Raw genomic sequence first — 2500 nt, forward strand, 5'->3', positions numbered from 1 at the left:
GTTTAACGTGTGCACGTGACAGCACCCGCAGCGGCAAGCCTCCATCTTTTGTGAAGTGAGTTCGGAAAAACTGAATGTCCGAACTCAAGAGTCAAAAAATAATAAAAAGGTTTCACAAAAATGGCATGATCACTGTGGTAGATGGTTTTATTTTGATTGGCGATTTTCTGCATGAATCAAAAGTCCCACCAGTAGCCTGATTTCAGATGTGTCCATGTAAACAGCATGTAAACGTTTTAATTAAACAAGTTATTATATACATCTGACTATCCACAATTATCGTATTGTTGTGTGAATGTAACCGTGCTTAAAGACTACTTGCAATGTAGAAGATGATAAATAGCTTATATGCTACTTCACAAATATTTACCCATTTTCTCGACAGTTGTCCGTTATTCAATTAACACTCTCCATCCATCTCTATGGCCCCTCAGAGGGACATGAATTTATATTTCATCAAAGTAAAACAATTATTCAGAGTTTGTAAATAAGGTCAAAGGATAACAGAGGTTGTATTACTTGGTATTGTGTGACCTACAGAGGAATGAAACACCAAACACCGAACCTTAAAATCGGGCATGCAGGTTTAAAACAGTGGCTAACTTTACGCAGTCAAATTGCAAGATTTTGAACAAATTATTTTTCTATCCATTGTGGGATATGGGACATTGTGGGATATATACCATTGTGGGATATGGGATATTGTGGGATATATACCATTGTGGGACTCCTATGTCCTAGGTTTTCCTATGTCAACTCCGTTTTGTATTTTTATAAACAACTTCTAAACCATGCAGCCTTTATAATGTACATGTGACACAAACTAAACTAAATAGTTTTCTGTCCTTCTTGTCGGAGCCGTGATGCGCGCGGCCAAATGGAGACACGGAAAGACAAACGGCGATGTTCGCTATTAAATTCGATAACATTTTATTTAGACATTTTCACACTAAAAAGAAAAGTGTCGCAAAGTGCTTTGCAGTGGCAAGGAAACTGATAACGACTCTATTCTGTTTTACCTTTCTCTAAAGGCACAAGAGGTCCCCTGGGTCGAATGTACTGTCAGGACAAACCGTCTCATATAACCTAAAAAAAACGGTCTTATTGCGCACATAAACTAAACTGTTTTCACTCATTGTGACCGACACGCGAGGACAAAATTAAGAAAAGTGACACATTTGTAATTACATTGGCCTATAGATAAAATAGGGTATCATATCAAACGACAAAAAATTGTTGACGTTTCAGATTACATCCAATGTGTTGACCAACCATTATTCTATACTTAACAATAAGAGGTACCCTAAATCAAATAGATTTATAAAAATGCGTATCTCCTTACACATTTCCCCCCTGTCTCTCTATAGCATGAGGGACTGGGTTTGTTCGCTGGACCGGTCTCCTCTCCATGTTCTCCAGTGTGAAGTTAAAGGCGTTTTGTGTTCCTTCTCAAATCCGGCGGACGTTTCTTATTGGTCAGGTGAGGACTTTGCATCACTCCTGCTGATGACGCAGCCCGTGTCTTCGCGCATCCTTTAGCCTCCCGGCGTCTTTAAGTGATTCTTGTTGCTCTACGAGCCGCTTCAGCATGAGACTAGCAGTCCGACGGTGGTGAGAGAAACAACCAACTAACATTTCCCTGCTCTGAAGGAGAGTGGCGCAAAAGAGCTACATCTCTCTCTCTCTCTCTCTCTCTCTCTCTCTCTCACTCTCGCTCTCTTTTTCTCTCTCTCTCTCACTCTCCGCTCTTTGCTGTCCAGAGAAATTACAATATTTATCATACCTGCGAACGACCGACTCTGTTTTCTGTATTTGACTATTTGCTAAGAAGCTCAATTTTCACATCTGACGTTACGGAGTAAGTAACCTTTCATGCACACTCACATGCGCGTGTGTGCGTGCGTGGTGCGTGTGTGCGTGTGTACGCATGTATGTGCGCGCGAAGCGGTGTAGTGAGATGACTTTCCCCTGTCTGCGGTTAGGTTATGGCCGGTGTGTTGTTGCTTCATCTGTAGCATATCAGACAGAGACAGAGCTCTAACGCCGTTTGTGTCGACTGCTCCTCCCTTTTTCCTGTTAGGATATAGCTTACGGTTCAATTTTAGAAACAACTTGTAAGTATCAATTTATCCGTTTTAAAGTGTTCTTGAACCTCTCCTACTTTGTTCAACTTTGCGCGAGTTAGGTTACGTTCCGATTAGAGACGGGTTGTTTTTTGAGCTTGGAGAGAGAGAGAGAGAGAAACATATATATGTTTTACTTCCTCTTTAATAGAAAAGTTTTTTTTTTTTTTGTCTTATTCACATGATGTTCTCCCGATCCATTCTCTGTTATTTTGTCTTATTTCCTAGGATAACGGATTTGTTTGTTTGGTTGCATGGATTTGCGCGCTTCACTTCCCCCTTTTCACCAGCTATCTATCTATATAATTCCTGTTTATCTCCGCAGTTTTACAGCAGCACTGCTAGACTAGCTGACCATTGTTGCTACTGTACAATAA

At 40.6% G+C, this 2500-nt stretch overlaps 1 protein-coding gene across 1 annotated transcript in view; it reads left to right on the forward strand.

The window, feature by feature from the left end:
• Positions 1–1890: 1890 nt before the first annotated feature.
• Positions 1891–2500, forward strand: part of LOC112237309 (prospero homeobox protein 1-like) — a 75422-nt gene continuing 74812 nt past the window's right edge. The window contains exon 1 of the mRNA XM_042330271.1: positions 1891–2114. The gene's annotated coding sequence lies outside the window, so the exon portion shown is untranslated. The remainder of the gene's footprint in view (positions 2115–2500) is intronic.

Source organism: Oncorhynchus tshawytscha, linkage group LG11 (genome assembly GCF_018296145.1).
Source record: "Oncorhynchus tshawytscha isolate Ot180627B linkage group LG11, Otsh_v2.0, whole genome shotgun sequence".
In the NCBI taxonomy this organism is placed as follows: domain Eukaryota; kingdom Metazoa; phylum Chordata; class Actinopteri; order Salmoniformes; family Salmonidae; genus Oncorhynchus; species Oncorhynchus tshawytscha.